Below are 17,186 nucleotides of genomic sequence, written 5' to 3'. Positions count from 1 at the left end.
CTAAGCGTTTCCCTGGGTCCTGTGAGCTGTCCCGGCAAATGATCTAATCCAAGGAGGGAGGCCATGGGACCCTCTGACTTGTAGCCAAGTCAGGCGGGTCGTGGGCAATCCGGGGACCCGCTACTTGCCACCGGCATCTGAAGTGGGGGGGCCGTCCTGTGAGACTGAGCACGTACCCCCTGGGGTCCTCGCTAGCTCTGATTAGGGTCCGAACTGAACTGGACACCCAGCTGGTGTCACAGAGAATTGCACATTTTACCATTATAATAATGCCTCCTGATTCTCTTTCTCCTTCCAAGTATTTTTAGGATACCTCTGCTTTTGGTGCTCGCTTTGGATACCTCTGTTTTGGAATAAATGACTGAATGAATAAACCTTTATTCTTTCAACCAATATTTATTGAACCCGGTGCTCAATACTGACAGTACAGAGCTTAACAAAACATGGTACCTGATCGCACAGAGCTGAGTGTCTAGGAGATAAACAATAAGCAAATAGTCACACAAACAAGTATGTAAATATAGTTGTGACAGGTGTCATAGAGAAGAGTCGTGTGAGGCCATGAGCGTCTTTAATAAGGCGATCTGACCTGGTCGGGGTTTCGGCGGGGTTTACTTGAAGAGACGATGCTGGACTCAATCCCGAGGGATCAGGAGGAGTCACCGGGGCGACAAGATAAAGAAAGGCGCCCCAAGCAGGGGAAGCAACAGCTGGTGCGAAGGCAGCATCACTGAGACACTGAAGGAGGCCGCGTGCACGGAGCAGACAAGGTGTATGAATGAACGGGGGGGGGGGGGGGGGGGGAGAATGCCACTGCAGGGGGAGGGGCCAGCTCTGGGAGGCCGCAGCCCGGGCAAGAGCATACAGTCTTCAACCTGACACAGGAAGAAGCCATCTCAGAGGAGGGGACAGAAGATGACAAAAGCAGATCTGGGTGCTAGAAAGGCTCTCTCTCTGGCAGGGAGTAGGAAAGGCCAGAATGGACACGAAACAGTACTGGTGTGGATGCTGCAGAAATCTAGGCGAGATGAGAACGCGGGTTAGAGAGAAAGTGAGCAGAGACAGAAAGAAGGGACACATTGGCAATACGCGTAGGAGGCAACGTTGACGGGGCGTGGTGACAAGCTGGACACGCGGGCGAGACAGAAGGGGCTGGAACGGTGCACTTCCGGGTCTCTGGCTAACGTGGCTGGGAGATGGGCCTCTTTACCATGACCAGGCACACTGACAGACGACCGAGCGTGTCTTTTGGATTTTTTTTTTTCCGACTGTTGCCAAAGCGATTAAGTTCTTCAGGATGAAGGAAAATGACACCACATGGAAATTCTGATCCCCACAAAGAAATTTAAAGTATTAGAAATGGTAAATATCTGGGTAAATTAAAATGTAAGAGCTTGCTTTTATCTAATTTTTTATCATACATACGACTATGTAAAGGAAAAATTATAACACCGCCTAGTACAATTCATAACATATGTACAGGTAATACATGAGCCAGCTAGAACAAAAGAATGGAGTGTGGTAATTGGACCTATGTGGTTGTAAGGTTTCCACATTTTTGCGGGAAGTGAAATGTTAATGCTAAGAAGACTGAAGAATTAAGGATGTATATTGTAATCCCTAGAGGAACTGCTAAAAATAATAACGAAAAGGAGAACAGCTCCTTTTTAGCACAGCTAAAAAGCTAATAGGAAAACTTAAAACAAATATCTAAAAGTATTTAAATGGTCCACAAAACAGAAGAAAAGGAAAATCAGGGGAAAACAAAGGGATGAACAATGGTGAGACAAACCCAAACTTACCAGTAATTACAGTAAATTCAAATAGTCGAAACCAGGGGTTGACAAATTATGGCCTGAGTGCCCATCTGGCTGATACCGGTTTCTGAAGATAAAGTTTTACTGGATCATAGCTGCACCCATTCATTTACACACCGTCTACCGTGGCTTTCTCTCTTTTTTTTTTTTTTTTTTTTAACGTTTATTTATTTTTGAGACAGAGAGAGACAGAGCATGAACGGGGGAGGGTCAGAGAGAGAGGGAGACACAGAATCTGAAACAGGCTCCAGGCTCTGAGCTGTCAGCACAGAGCCCGACGCGGGGCTCAAACTCACAGACCGCGAGATCATGACCTGAGCCGAAGTCGGCCGCCCACCCGACTGAGCCACCCAGGCGTCGCCCCGCGGCTTTCTCTTTATTGGCAGAGTTGAGTGAATGGCCCACCAAGGCTGGAGTATTTACCATTTGGCTCTTAAAGAAAAAAGTCTGTCTAATCCTCCTCTAAGCTCTCCGATTAAAAGGCAGAGATCAAGATAGAGAAGACAAACTATATACTTTCTACAAGAGACATTACTTCCTATGTGAAGTCATAGATCAAGGGTAAATGGATAGAGACAGATTTAGTATGCAAACTGTAAGAAGGCTGGATGGCTATATTGTCAGATAATAACAGATTTCAAGATAGAATATTGTCAGAGCTGAAAAGGGACGTTTCTTAATGTTCAACAGCCATCTCTCAACAATTGACCAAATGCACTTTAAAAAACAGTAAGGACACAGAAGATCTGAATGACATTGCCAGACACCTTGACCTGTTTGCTATTTAGTACACAACTGTACTAAAGTGTGGACTGCTGAATCCGCACTTTAAGTCCCCAGGGACATTCACTAGGACAGACCAGATGCCAGGCCAGAACGATTCTCAGTAGACTTAAAAAGATGGGAATCAGCAGCCGAGCTGGGACTTGCCCTACTAGCCACAATGAACTTCTAGCCACAGTGAAATAACAAGAAGCAGGTTTATCCTCCTGCCTGGAACAACCAAGAAATATATGAACAATGACAAAACTGGAGGTGACAATATGGATTTCGACAGAGGACAAAATATATAAAACAATGGTAAGATACCAGACGTCCAGTAATAACGGTGACCCCTGCCCTGGTGTGGTAGGCAGCCTGTGAGATGACCCTCAATGACCCGGGACCCATTCCCAGCCTTGTGTAATTCCCTTCTCTTGAGTAACATGCATCAACCAATAAAATATTGCAACACTGAGGGAATGATGAGGTTACTAAAGAATGTTATTTCCGTCCTGGTAGTGGACTCTTTCTCTTGCTGACTCTGAAGAGGCTGAAACACCGGAGGTCTGTGTGGCACAGAACCGAAGGTGGCCTCCATCCACGAGCCGACAAGAAGCTAAGTTCCTCGGTCCAAGAACTCAACAAACCGAATCCTGCCAACAACCATTTAAGTAAGTTAGGAAGTGAATCCTTCCCCGCTTGAGCCTTCGGATAAGATCCCAGACCTCGCTGATGCCTTGATTGCAGGCCTTGCAAAAGACTGTGAAGTAAAGGATCCAGTTAAGCCATGTTCCATTCCTGATAATGCATGTTGTTTTAAGCCTGCGAAGTGTCGGGGGTGACTTGTTATATAGCAAGAGATAACTAATCTCTCCAACTGCCTGCCTGCAGAGTTTCCAGGCTGTAGCGTAGGGTTAGGGGATCCATATGTAAGAACTGAACAGGGGGAGTGCGGAGTCTGGGGAGGCCTATGTGGCCAGAGTTTGCTGAACAGAGTAGTGAGAAGAGAGACTTGTAGAGAGAACTCTGGAGATCTTCAGAGGGCCCCCCTTGAGTATATAGCAAGGTGTACATCACCATATGCGTGCGAGGAAACTACTCAAGGCCAGGAAAAGAACTATTTAAAAGTATTAGAGGTAACGGTGCACAGAGCTCACACAGGGCCCATTTTGACAGCCAAACTAGGAAACTGCACGATACACGAAATACTGCATTGAATCCACAGAACGGTCGTCTTAGTATGAGGAAAAAATTAGCCCTAGGCTGAGAACTGCTTCGATCCCACTTAACAAATCTTAAAAGCAAGACCTGGAAGGATCAAATTGTTTCCAAGTATCCCAGATAAAAGCTCAGAAATACCTTTAGGAACACAAAACTACCTAGCACTCAAAAAGAAAAATTTATAATGCCTGGCATCCAAACAAAGATCACTAGAGGAAAAAAAAAAAGAATAAAATTACAACCCACACTGAAAAAAGAATCAGTCAAATGAAACTAATCTGAATGAACAGAGGTGAGAATTACAATTAATACAGCTACAGTCCACATGTCCAAATAAGTAGAGAGCAGTGGAGGAAATTTTAAAAAAAGGTTCAAACAGAATTTCTAGAAATAAAAAACTAATGATCAAGATGAAAAATGCACTGATGGGTCAGTGGCAAAGTAGACACTGCAAAAGTAAAGGTTAGTGAACTTCAGATAGCAACAGAAACATTCCAAAAAAAAAAAAATTTTTTTTTAAAAGAATGAACAGCGTATCAGTGAGGTGGGGGGCAAATTTAAACAGACTAATATTTGTGCACTTGAAATCTACAGACTGGGGGAGTGGGGCAGAAAAAGTATGTCAGGAAATAGTGGCTGAAAACTGTACAAATTTGATGAAAACTGCAGACCCGCAGACCCAAGAAGTTCAACAAATTCTAAGCTCAGAAACACGGCGAAAACTAAACCAATGCATGTAATAATCAATTTAGTCAAAACTAGTGGTAAAGAGAAAATCTTAAAAATCAGCCAGAGAGGGGCGCCTGGGTGGCGCAGTCGGTTAAGCGTCCGACTTCAGCCAGGTCACGATCTCGCGGTCCGTGAGTTCGAGCCCCGCGTCAGGCTCTGGGCTGACGGCTCGGAGCCTGGAGCCTGTTTCCAATTCTGTGTCTCCCTCTCTCTCTGCCCCTCCCCCGTTCATGCTCTGTCTCTGTCTGTCCCAAAAATAAATAAAAAAACATTAAAAAAATTAAAAAAAAAATTAAAAAAAAAAAAAAATCAGCCAGAGAGAAAAAAGACACATTGCATACAGAAGAACACAGACAACACGTCAGAAACCATGCGATCAAGAGGACGATGGAGGAACTTCTTTAAAGTACTTACAAAGAGAAAACACCTGTCACCTTAGAATTGTATATACAGAGGAAATGCCTTTCAAAAATGAAAGTAAAATAAAGGCATTTTTCAGATGTAAGAAGACCGAGATCATTCACAATATATTCTCTGAGAAAAATGGAATTAGCAACCAGTCACAATAAGATATCCAGAAAAATCCCCATATAATTAGAAACTAAACAGTGCTAAATCAATTATTCAAGAAATTATTATTTTAAAAATTTTTTAAGAAGTGTATTTATTTGGCAAGAGAGAGCGCGAGTGCATGTGCAGGCACAAGCAGGGGAGGGACAGAGAGGAGGAGAGAGAATCCTAAGTAGGCTCCGCACCATCAGCGTAGAGCCCGATGTGGGGATCGAACTCGCAAACTGCGAGATCATGACCTGAGCGGAGATCACGAGTCAGGTGCTTAACAGACTGTGCCACCCAGCAGCCCCTTTATTTATCTTCTTATCAAGTTATAAGAAATGTAAGAAAATATTTTGAACATAATGATAACATACATAACAAATCAAAATTTGTGAGCTATAGCTATAGAAGCACTGAGTAGAACTGTCCAAAATAACTTCGGAAATGAGGAAAACTTTCTGTCCCTGGGCTGTCAAATACAGCAGTGGCCATAAGGATTTGAAATATTGCTAGTACAAGTAAGGAGGTGAGCGCTTAATTTCATTTCATTTTAATTAATTTAACTTTAAATAGCTACCTATGGCTAGGGGGTTCTTCAATCGGGACAATACAGTTCTAGATCTTGATTTGGTAGATGTTTCACAACCATAAACAATTGTTAAAACTCAAACCATTCAAATAAAATTGATGAAGATAATTGTATGTAAAATACACCTCAAAGCTGGGCAAAAAATAGGAAGGGTACAGTTGCAAAGGTGTATAAACTATGAAGAGGGAGAAGGGAAAATTAAAGGTCTTGGAAATGTAGGATGGATGGGATCCAAGGCGCAGACAGAAGGGCAGACAGCCCTCTACTAACATGGGAGGGATAAAGAATGTGATGACACAGATCTGGGCAGATTTATGTTGGTTTCAGGAGGGTGAAAGGGTTCTCAGCCGAGAGACTGTATTTTCCTTGCCATCTGTGAAGAAAATAGAGTGGTTCAAGGTTTGAGGAGGCCAGAACTGAAATCTTCCTTAGACACAACCACAGAGTTTTGTTTCTGTTTTCAGTGATTATTTTGTTTTCAATTATTTTTCTATAAAGGCAACTACCATCGAAATCAAGGTACTTTGTTCTGAGTTTTTACTAAGATTCGGTCAGGTTTTTTTTTGTTTTTTTTTTGTTTTTTTGTTTTTTTTGTTTTTTTTTTTTGGGGGGGGGGGCCTGAGTTGCAGTGCGTTCCTTTTTCTTTCTCCTTTATTCTAAAGTTAGGGCATTATATAGCCTTAAGAATTATGTACGTTAGTTTTACCCATTTCATAAATTTCATTTCAGGATAGAAATGAGGGCATTCCACAATACTTGTAATAAAAAAGGGCCTGCTGAGTCTGAAAAAGTGGAGAACCACGGATACGCTGGGTCATTTCACCTCACAGCAACTCCCTGATAAAGTTACTCAAAAAAGTTAAGTAACTGGTCTCAGGTCACCGCACAATCAATAAATCTCAAACCAGCATTCAAATTCAGACCGGTTTGCTTTTCAAAACCAGGCTGAATGAAAACTTATGCTCACAGAAAAACCTGTACCTGAACATTTAGAACAGCATAATTCATAATTACCAAAACCGGGAAACAATCTAAATGTTCTTTAACAGGTAAGCAGATGAAAAACAAACAAACTACGGTCTATTTAGTGGAATATTACTGAGCGATACGGAACTCACACAAGACAAATGAGTCTCCAAGGCCTGGTGCTGAGTGACAGAAGCCAGCCCCAGGAGGTTATACAGAGTCAGATTCCATCTCTAGGACGTTCTGGAAAAGACAAAAGGAGAGAGATGGGGCACGGTCTGCGGCTACCGGCGGTTAGCAGTGGGGGGCAGGGGTGACTACGATAAAGGCAGCAGTGGGGGCAGGGGTGACCACGATAAAGGCAGGTGTGTGGTGGAGTGCATCCTGCCGGTGCTGGTGGCTGCACCTGTCCGTACAGCTGTTAGATCGGCACGCCCCCCTGCGGTACGGTGACTTTGAAACTGATCAAACCAGGCCTTCTTCCTTGAACCTCGAAGGAAAAAAGGCCGGCGTGGGAGGAGGGGTCCCGGGGAGCGACACCGGAGGGGCTTTGCTCGGGGCTCCACACAGATCCCACCTGTCTCCCCACCTTCGCGAAGAGCTCCTCCCCTCGTGCTGAGTCCCCAGGGAAGCGACAGGACAGCTGTGTCCCCACGTCCCGGGTCCACCTCACCCCCACACCCCGCCCGGCCGAGGTCTCACCTCTCCCGCCGGGGCCTCTCGCAGGCTGCCTCCCGGCGCTACTGCAGCTCTGCTCCCTCAATGGCTCGGGGGGGGGGGGGCGGGGGCGAGTCCCCTCCGCTCCTCCCTGCGGGACCCCCAGGCCGCGCGTGGGACCACCAGGGCCGCTAGCACCGGGCTCCGAGGCCCGGAGGCCGCCTCACCCGGGAGACCGAGCCCCTCGAAGACACCGCGCAGATCCGGGCCCGGGGGGTGGGCGTGCCGAACCCCGACCCCGCCCGTCACGAGGGCCACAGCTGGCGCAGGTGAAAAGGCGACCCCCCGCCCCTTCCGAAAGGGCAAGGCCCTGCGAAACTTCGGGGCCTGCGAGACCTGACCCACCAGTCCCGAGCCAGGGGCACCGACTACCGGGTCCCCGTCCCAAAGGAACTACGCCTGAGCAGCTCTCGGCTCCACAGGACCCGCTCTTTCTCCGCGAACATTTCCCAGCCACGTCTGCGGCTGCGCGGACTCGGCGGGAGCGGGGGGGGGGGGGGGGGGAGGGTCTGCAGACGTCCACGTGACCCTAACTGGGCGGGGTCTGGGCGTGGCCGCTGGGGAGCCGGACTTGTCTGGGAGAACGTTCGGTATACTGTCCTGGTCTGGTCGGTGCGGCACAGCCTAGGGGAGTGGGGTTTTCCTGAGTAACTCGCGTGCAATGTAGTTCCTCGGTTTTACAGCACTGACTCTGCTCTCGTAAGCGAAGGAGAAAGGAAGCCTCCTGCTATCGTCTCTCGACATACATTGAACCACTAAAATCCCAGAGCCACAGGAAAATCAGATTCCATAGCAACAGGCAATGATTATTAAACGCATACTGTGTGCCAGGCACTCTTCTCCGCGCTTTGTATGTATTATCTCGTTTGAGAAAGCGAAGTCAGCTCTGCCATTAACCAGACTCAGATGACACGGGATAGAGCCTGCTGCAAAGTTAACAGCAAATATTTCTCCCCAATTGGTCATACATATTGCAGTTGTGAAATTTCACAGTTTTTTTTTTTATTTTTTAATCTTTATTTTTGAGAGAGAGACAGCGTGTGAGCAGGGAGGAGCAGAGAGAGAGGGAGATACAGAATCGGAGCTGTCAACACAGAGCCTGACGTGGGGCTTGAACTGTGAGATCAGGACCCAAGGTGAAGTTGGAGGCTTAACCGACTGAGCCACCCAGGCACACAATGATCCTCTTTAAAGATTTCCTACGTTCTTACTAATGGTATGCCCACCTTTGCCTTGCTACTCCCACTTTTTTTTTTTTTTTTAAGAAAAAACTAGTGAGAAATCTTCTTTGCTAAAATCAGAGACCGTCAGAAACTATTTGACATCATTCTCAGGATAAATCAACATCCCACTCTTGCCTGGGGAATTCGAGCCATTTTCAACAGAAACAATCTCTATTTCCAAACCGGGTGCAGAGCTTCAGATACAGCATTTTCACACACAACATGTCACGTTTATGTTAACTTAGAGATTTCTAAAGCAACAGGCCTGCGTCTATTTTTTAATCCAGACTGACCTTGCATTGAGCCCTCAAAAAAAAAAAAATGCTGCTTTACTTAATTTTACCTAAAATTTACTCTTCCTCGAAATCCTACAATAACCCTGCTTCATTCTTTGTGAGATGTTCCATGTTTCTACTGGTAAAGGTCTACCTTGTTCAGTGAATGAATAAACCGAATTTTGTTGGACTATACATTTATTCCTGGTAGTCCTTATCAGATGTGTTTTAGCACATTTCACCTCAAAACATAAGCTCCAACAGATACTGGCACATTGTAGATAATCAAATAATTTTTGAATAAGTGATTGATGTCATTATTATTAACCTCATTTTACAGATGAGAAAACGGTCTCAGAGAGGTTAAATACCTTGCCCAAGGTCACCCATGATTTGGCGACAGGAGCTCACTTTTTTTTTTTTTTACAGGAGTTCACATTCTTAATTGTTGTGCTGTGTGCCCTAATGCTCACCCAAGATAGGTGGTGCTTAAAATTTCACAACTAGCAAATGGCCAAACTAGGATTAGAGTCCATGTCTAATCCCAGTCCAATTATTCTCCTACTCTATCTACTGTGGGGTGTGTGTGTGTGTGTGTGTGTGAGAGAGAGAGAGAGAGAGAGAGAGAGAGAGAGATGTATACTCTAGCTCATCTGCCTGACCTTGGATAGACACCGATATTTTTACCAATAACAATATCTCCAAGATCCAAACACTGTCATATTTAAGATGGAAAGTCTCAGATTCCATCCCTTGGTAAGGTATAACCTTGATGTTTCTTGTTCATTCTAACAGTGAAGGAGATGAGTGAAAGGGCCCAGCACTGAGAAGCACCTTGGTGGCTGTAAGAAGTCAGTAATGAGCAGAGAAGAACACCTCCTGGTGCTGAACAAGTGTCATCTCCAAAAACGTCTTGTTCCTCCTTCAGTGGATGAACCTGGAAAGACAACCATCAATGGATTCGTCTGATCGTCTCTCTACATTTCTTGAGTCTCATATCCTTACATCTAATCAAGCCTCCGAGAATGGGCGGGATTTTGAGACCCCTCAGTGTGAGGCACTCTCTCTCGGCAGATGACAAAAGGAACATCTGAAAGAAATCAGGGACAGTTAAGAGAGTCAAACACAGCTCAGAATTATCTAGAACGTCATTGCTCCCAAATGAAAAATTGCCATGAAGATTCAAATAAAGCAAAATTGGAAAAACAAAAGCAATTCTATCTGGAAAAATTAAAAACTACAAAAGCATTGTCCGCATAAACTGGGAAAGATGAAGGCTCATGACCTTCAATAAGGCCGCAGAACATGGCAATGTATGTACATACAAGTGTGTATTGTGTGTGTGGAGGGAAATTGATGGGGCTGAGCTTGACTCTGGATCCTACCATCTTGCAAATCTAAATAAAGAGCTCATTTTACAAACTTCTCAAGAACGTGTGCATGTTTTAAAGAAAAAAAATCACATGATCTGAAAGAGAAATAATAGAAATCAATGGGCTGTTCACATAACATTTTTTTCAAATATTTGTTGAGAGTATTTTTAAGTATACAGGTGAACGATGTGACAAATGTATACACTTGAGTAAGCACCACCCCCCATCATGATCCAGAACACTTCTTTGTCTCCAGAAGGTTCCCTGTGTTCCCTTGCAGGCAGGATCCCTCTATAGAACATTTTAATGATTTCCCATTGAATATATGAAACCAGAAAAAATTTTTTTAACGTTTATTTATTTTTGAGACAGAGAGAGACAGAGCATGAACGGGGGAGGGTCAGAGAGAGAGAGAGAGAGAGACAGAATCCGAAACAGGGTCCAGGCTCTGAGCTGTCAGCACAGAGCCCGACGCGGGGCTCGAACTCATGGACCGCGAGATCATGACCTGAGCCGAAGTCGGACGCTTAACCGACTGAGCCACCCAGGCGCCCCGAAACCAGAAAATTTTTATTAACATATTTAGATCATTGATTCTATAATAAAAATTTATATGCTATTTTGTTAGAAGCTATGTCTCTTGGCATTTGTTAACCAACTTTAACTGATTTTGCCAATGAAAAATAACATTATTGACTCTTACGTAATCCAACTACCCCAAATGCCAGCTGCTAGAGTTGTACCAAAATAACCATCATCTCATTACCTCATCAATGAATGGATTAAATTGAAGTTAATGGGGGGTGCCTGGGTGGCTCAGTCGGTGGAGCGTGCAACTCTTGATCTCAGAGCTGTAGGTTCAAGCCCCACATTGGGCATAGAGATTACTTATTTTTTTATTTTTTTTAATGTTTATTTATTTCTGAGACAGACAGAGACAGAGCATGAGTGGGGAAGGGGCAGAGAGAGAGGGAGACATAGAATCCGAAGCAGGCTCCAGGCTCCCAGCTGTCAGCACAGAGCCTGATGCAGGGCCCGAACTCACAAACTATGAGATCATGACCCGAGCCCAAGTCGGTCACTCAACCAACTGAGCCACCCGGGCCCCCGGGTATAGAGATTACTTAAAAAAATAGAACATTTTAAAAATGAGCGGGCAGAGGAATTATTGAAAATATTGAAATGAACAGGATGTTAATTTAATATGTTCATTTAAAACTTTTATCTATTTATTTAAAAGTGTATGGCCCAGGGGTGCCTGGGTGGCTCAGTCAGTTAAGCATCCAACTTTTGATTTCAGCTCATGATCTCATGGTTCAAGTTCAAGGCCCACGTCGGGCTCTGTGCTGGCAACGTGGAGCCTGCTTGGGATTCTGTCTCTTTCTCCCTCTCTCTCTGCCCCTCCCCCACTCACACTGTTTCCGTCTCTCTGAAAATTAATAAACTTTAAAAAATAAAATAAAATCAAATATATGGCCCCGGGAACTTCAGTTAGGTGGAATCAATAGATATTGTTAACTTTATACGTTTTTCCCCCCATAAATATTAACTGATCCTCTCAATGGGCCAGGCACTGTGCTAAGTACCAGAACACAGAAGCGTGGACTCTATCAAATATGACATGGTCTGTGTATTAATTTAAAAAATAAAAGCGCAACCTAAGAAATGCCTGGAGCATTGTTTCGCCACCCACCATATGTATATATACACACACAGGCCAATGTCCCTGATGAATATAGATGCAAAAATTGTCAACGAAATAGTAACAAACCAAATTCAACACTACATTAAAAGGATCATACACCATGATCAAATGGGACTTTTCCCTGGGATGCAAGGATGGTTTAACACACACAAATCAATAAACCACGTTAATAGGATGAAAGACAAAAATCGTGTTATGATCTCAACAGATGCAGAAAAAGCATCAGACAAAACTCAACATGTTTTCATGATAGAAAACACTCACATCGGGTATAAGATGAACACACCTCAACATAATAGAGGCCATATATGAGAAACATGCAGCCAACATCGTACTTGATGGTGGAAGGTTGAAAGCTTTCCCTCTGACATCAGGAACAGGCGAGAGTGTCCCCTCTCACCATTCTTTTCAACATAGTACTGGAAGTTCTATCCAGTTAGGCAAGAAAATGAAACAAAAGGCATCCAAATCAGAAAGGAAGAAGGAAAATTGTCTGTTTGTTGATGATATGATCTTGTATACGGAAAAAATGTCACACACTCCCCAAAAATGGCTGGAATGGGAGCACCTGGGTGGCTCAGTCAGTGAAAAGCCTGACTCTTGATCTCAGCTCAGGTCTTGATCGCAGGGCTGTGAATTCAAGCACTGCGCTGGGCTCCACGCTGGGCACCTACTTAAAAAAATTGAAGTTAATGGAAGTTTAACTTGTATTTTCCATTTAATGTTATTGAACACTAGCCTAAAGATTAGACAAATAACTTGTATACGTTGCCATTGTTTCTGTTGTCAATGTATGGCTGTATTATAACTGTTGCCATATAATTTAGGGTATATTTTTTTTTTTTTTTTTTTTTTTTAAATTTTTTTTCAAGTTTTTTATTTATTTTTGGGACAGAGAGAGACAGAGCATGAACAGGGGAAGGGCAGAGAGAGAGGGAGACACAGAATCGGAAACAGGCTCCAGGCTCCGAGCCATCAGCCCAGAGCCTGACGCGGGGCTCGAACTCACGGACCGCGAGATCGTGACCTGGCTGAAGTCGGACGCTTAACCGACTGCGCCACCCAGGCGCCCCAAATTTAGGGTATATTTTAAATTGTGTTTGAATTCACACTGTTTAATAACAGCCAACTGAAACCAAATAGAAGTAAGTCTGGGGAGAGATGAGGGAATCAAGTTTCACAATTCATCATGTTTAGGTCCTTTCTGGTTTCTTTCTCAGATGCTGAGGGGATCTCAAGGGAACTCAGATTTACGATCATCTTACCTTCTGACCTGAGGCCCAATCTCTTAAAATGATGTGACCTTACTGAAATATGGATAATTAGGATTCATTCATGAAGCATGATGACGTGGTACTTTTTAAACCAAGTGCCAAGTAATAAGAAATAGGCTCAGAGATAACTAACTGTGTGTCTTTCCTAATCTTCTACTTCTTTACTAGTATGCTCAAAGGAGAGAAGATAGTCTTCAAAAAGCACATGCCTAGATCCTGAAGAATTTATTCTTATAAAACACACCTTGAAAATCACTCTCTTCCCATGTTGTCTTTCCGTCTTAGATAAGATCCTGTGGTGTTGGAGATGAGGAAGTGAAGAGAAGCATAGTGATGAATGGATGGCTCTGTGTTGGGGATGAGGAAGTGAAGCATAGTGGAATGAATGGCTCTGTTTAGGGGTTCAGCCATTTAAAAGATGTCCCCTTGCTTCTTCAGGTCCTCTGGAATTGTCTCTGTCACGGGTGGGAAGACTTATGTGATAGATACTTGGATTCCCGGCTTCTCTGAATAGAACTTGTGGAAATAGAATTTGGGGTGATCTTCTCAATAAAAAAAGTTTCTTAATTTTTATTTGGGTGCTTCTGTTTCCATTTGGGGCACTCTTTTTTTTTTAAATTTTTTATTCAAGTAATGTTCTATTCTAATGTTCAAACTAATGTTCTATTAGTTTCAGGGACACAACATAGTAATTCAATAATTCTATACACTGCACAGTGCTCACCATGATAAGAATAGTTACCAGCTGTCACCATACAACGTTATTACAAGATTTTTCTACTATACTCCCTATGCTGTACTTTTCATCCCTGTGACATATTTGTTCTATAAGGGAATTTCTTTTTCTTTTTTTTAATTTCAGAAAGCTTCCGAAGATGAGAGCATAAAAAATCTGGCCAAAAATGTATTAATGAATGATGTAAGTATTTAAATGGAGTCTCTCTATAAAACACTGATAGAAAGCTGAAATATCAGAACTACACAGTACCCGTTCCTCAAGTATCTTACAAAATTTATTTGGTAGTATCTTGCTCACAACGCTAACTTGATCACCTTTCATGAAATATCAAGTCTTACTTAAACTTTCCTTGTTTTACCAGTGAAATCTTTGATCTCTGTGGATGGCTGACATTTACGTGAAGTCATTAATATATTCATCACATTCACAGAATTTCTAGGTAGTGTGAGTTATCGGATGCTTAAAGGAATTTTACTCTGGCTGAAGGCTTTCTCAGACTGACTATGTCCATAGGGTCTTTTCTGGAGTGGGTGGTCTTTTGATGTTTGATGAGACTTGTGCTCTGAGTAAAGATTTTGCTACATTCACCACATTCGTAAGGTTTCTTTCCAGGATGAGTTGTCTGATGTGTGGTAAGATTTGAACTCTGGCCAATGGCTTTCCCACACTGGCTACATTCATAGGGTCTCTCTCCAGTGTTTTTTTTCTGATGTTTGGCAAGATTTGAGCTCTGGCTAAAAGCCTTCCCCCATTATGTTCATAAACTTCTTTCCAGTGTGGATTACTTGATGTAAGGCAAGGTGTGAACTCTGGCGCTTGGCTCTCTCACATTCATTACACCCGTAGGGTTTTTCTCCAGTGTGTATTTGCCAATGCTGAATCAGAACTGACTGGTTTTAAAAGGCTTTCTCAGATTTATTACACTCACAGGGTTTCTCTTCAGTGTGTATTCTTCTGTTTAATAAGTGTTTAATGAGCCAGGGCTGAAGGACTTTTCATATTCATATGATTTCTCACCAGTATGAGTTCTCTGATGTTTAATAAGAGAAGAATTCTAGCTGGAAGTTTTTACACAATCATTGCATTTAAAGGATTTCTCTCCACTGTGGATTTTCTGATGCTGAGTAAAGGTTAGATTGTCACTGAAGACTTTCTGACTATTACATTCAGAAGATTTCTCTCTAAAATGAGATGATGAATGATGAGTCTTTAGATGACTATTAAAATGATCATAACTGAACAATTTCCCACATTCCTTAGATTTGCATGGCTTCTCAATGCTGTATATTTGATGAGGTCTTGCTTTCTGTTTGAGTATATCTTCAGTCTTGTCACATTTATATGGTCTCTCCCTCCTATAGGAATTTTTTGTTGTGTAGTAAGAAATGGTTTTGCAAACTTTGTATTTGCCTGGCCCTCTCTTAGATGAGTATTTTCTTGCTAGCAAACGACATTTGATCCGATACTCTTTGCTGCTCTCCCTGCTGGCTCTGCAACCTATTCTTTTAAAATCTTTTTTTTTTTTTAACGTTTATTTATTTTTGAGACAGAGAGAGACAGAGCATGAACAGGGGAGGGTCAGAGAGAGAGGGAGACACAGAATCTGAAACAGGCTCCAGGCTCTGAGCTGTCAGCCCAGAGCCCGATGCGGGGCTCGAACCCACAGACCGCAAGACCATGACCTGAGCTGAAGGCAGACGCTTAACTGACTGAGCCACCCAGGCGCCCCTCTGCAACCTATTCTTACATTCCAAATCTTCTCCCAAGTTTAGTCTTAAGGACCATCTTTTGTGGGTCTTTCCATTATTGTCCCCAAGGCTAAATCTTCTTCAAAAACATCTTGGTTTTCAATAGACTCCTTGGTCTCTAGACTATTTTCTCAACCGATTCATGCCTTTTGTGCTGAGTGAAAAGAAACTGGTAAAGATGAAGGGATGTCGTGAAATTAAATATGTTCACAGATATATATGGCTCTTACACTCTGAAACATGTCTTTGCATTTAATAGAACTCAGGGATGGGAAAGGAGAAAAGGTACATTGGGACAAGAATGGCAGGAAAGGGGAGCACATCAATCTATATACAGAATTCAAAATGTGAGAGAAGGAAAGTGATCTGGTGGGAAGCATCATCAGAAATTAGTGACATATAAGACACACACACACACACACACACACACACACATTTCAAGTTAGTGTTTTCCTCTTCTTCAGATCAATATTCAGCAGGGGAACTGCTGGACCATAAAGTAGTTCTATTTTTAACTTTTTGAGGAGCCTCCATACTGTTTTCCACAGTGGATACACCAATTTACATTCCCATCAACAGTACGTGAGGGTTTGCTTTCCTTCACATCCTTACTAACATTTGTTATTTCTTTTCATTTTTTGGTAATAGCCATTCTAACGGATGTAAGGTGATAATCTCATTGTGGTTTAGATTTGCATTTCCCTGATGATGAGTGATGTTGAGCATCTTTTCATGTACCTGTTTCTTTGGAAACAGGAAAATGCCTTTGGAAAAATGCCTATTCAGATCTTCTGCCCATGTTTTAGTTGGGGTGTTTGGCTTGTTTGTTGTTGTTGTTGCTTATTTGCATGTGGTTTTTGCTCTTTTTTTCCTCTTGAGTTGCACGAATCCGTCATATACTTTGGGTAATAGCCTCTTACTACTTAAATGATTCGCAATTTTTTCCTCCCATTTAGTAGGTTGTCTTCTCATTTTGTTGGTGGTTTCCTTTGCTGTGTAGAAGCGTGTTAGTTTGATGAAGAGCCACTTGTTTATTCTTGCTTTTGTTGCTTTTGCTTTTGGTGTCAGATCCAAAAAATCATTGCTAAGACCTGTGTCAACTAGCTTACTGCCTATGCCTTCTTCTAGGAGTTGTATGACTTCAGGTCCTGCAGTCAGGTCTTTACTCCGTTTGAGTTAAATTTTATGCATGGTGTAAGAGAGTGGTCCAGTTTCATTCTTTTGCACAGTCATAACCAGGAAGATTTATTATTATTTGTTCCACTACTGAGAAAGGACTCTTTCATCTCACCAACCCCGGCTCCTTGGGGAGACTCCTTGGGGGACAGGGCGAACATGCTGCCCATATCCAACTCTACCAACTGTACACAGAGTTACGCTCCCTTGACAAGCGGCATGTCATGCCTCGTTTGATGTGTTCAAGCACAGCCTGGATAGTTTTCCGGTGGGGTGTTAGAGAAAAGATTCAGTCATTGAAAAAGTGGTAGGGGCTA

At 43.0% G+C, this 17,186-nt stretch overlaps 1 long non-coding RNA gene across 1 annotated transcript; it reads right to left on the bottom strand.

The window, feature by feature from the left end:
• Positions 1-4,839: 4,839 nt before the first annotated feature.
• On the bottom strand, positions 4,840-7,818 carry LOC131513646 (uncharacterized). The gene is made up of 3 exons (XR_009262683.1): positions 7,342-7,818; positions 6,792-6,882; positions 4,840-6,046 (listed from the first exon to the last, which is right to left on the bottom strand). It is a non-coding gene; the product is annotated as an uncharacterized LOC131513646 (long non-coding RNA).
• Positions 7,819-17,186: the final 9,368 nt, after the last annotated feature.

Source organism: Neofelis nebulosa, chromosome 6 (genome assembly GCF_028018385.1).
Source record: "Neofelis nebulosa isolate mNeoNeb1 chromosome 6, mNeoNeb1.pri, whole genome shotgun sequence".
Lineage (NCBI taxonomy): Eukaryota > Metazoa > Chordata > Mammalia > Carnivora > Felidae > Neofelis > Neofelis nebulosa.
Note: the sequence above shows the minus strand (reverse complement) of the source record. Positions and strands in the feature narration are given on the sequence as shown.